This window comes from Sinocyclocheilus rhinocerous, unplaced genomic scaffold (assembly GCF_001515625.1).
Source record: "Sinocyclocheilus rhinocerous isolate Xijiao unplaced genomic scaffold, SAMN03320098_v1.1 scaffold2753, whole genome shotgun sequence".
NCBI lineage: Eukaryota > Metazoa > Chordata > Actinopteri > Cypriniformes > Cyprinidae > Sinocyclocheilus > Sinocyclocheilus rhinocerous.
Window position 1 is genome coordinate 35,695 of NW_015633528.1, and position 905 is coordinate 36,599.

A 905-nucleotide genomic window follows, 5' to 3' on the forward strand; every position below is an offset into this window, starting at 1 on the left:
GTGTGTGTGTGAGAGAGAGTGTGCGTGTGTGTGTGTGTGTGCGTGTGTCAGTAATCAGAGATGTGAGCCGCTCGCTGTGTGTCTCCTCAAGGCTTCGCACATGACGTTAAGTGACATGTGAATTGACAGACACAGTCCCTCCCAAAGCGTTTCCGCTCTTCCTCTTAAACGTGCTGTCACTGGAGATCAGAGTCTCTCTCCTGAGCATCAGGCTGCATCTCTCTCCTCGTGTCGGTTTATTTTATTCTCATGTGTCGCCTCCAGTCCAGCTGCTCTTCGGTCCACAGGTCACTTGCTGATCACCTGACTCATTAGTCAGCCGCTGAACTGCACCTGCTCGTCACCGTGGTGACACACTCCACCTGTACCTGTCCTGAAGAAAAATGATCCTCAGGATGCTGAGGACTGTTACTAGGCTGTTGATATGTGGTTTCCAAGGAGGTCTGGGTGGTTGTTATGAGGTTGCTAGGTGTCCCTGTGATCTTCTGACATCATGTCAGTGCGCTCACTTGTTCTTTGTTGGATTTTAATATTGAATTTTGCGTATCATAAAATAATTTCACAGACAAGTTTATATCCCTTAATATGTTCTTAAAAACCCCACCCCACTTATTCTATTCTATTCTATAGTATATAATGGTGCCTTTAGAGGAACAGAATCATTATTTGAGGATAGTCAGTGTTATTTCACCACAGACACACCCACTTCACTGCTTTACAGTGTGTGTGTGTGTGTGTGTGTGTGTGTGTGACTCTGTGTGTGTGTGTGTGTGTGTGTGTGTAAAGATAAAGTTTGCCACAAAACACTACTCATTCAGTCAGTTTACCAGCTGATAGGCTTGATTCTCTGTGGCATAATAATAATAATAATAATAATAATAATAATAATAATAAATTACACACAT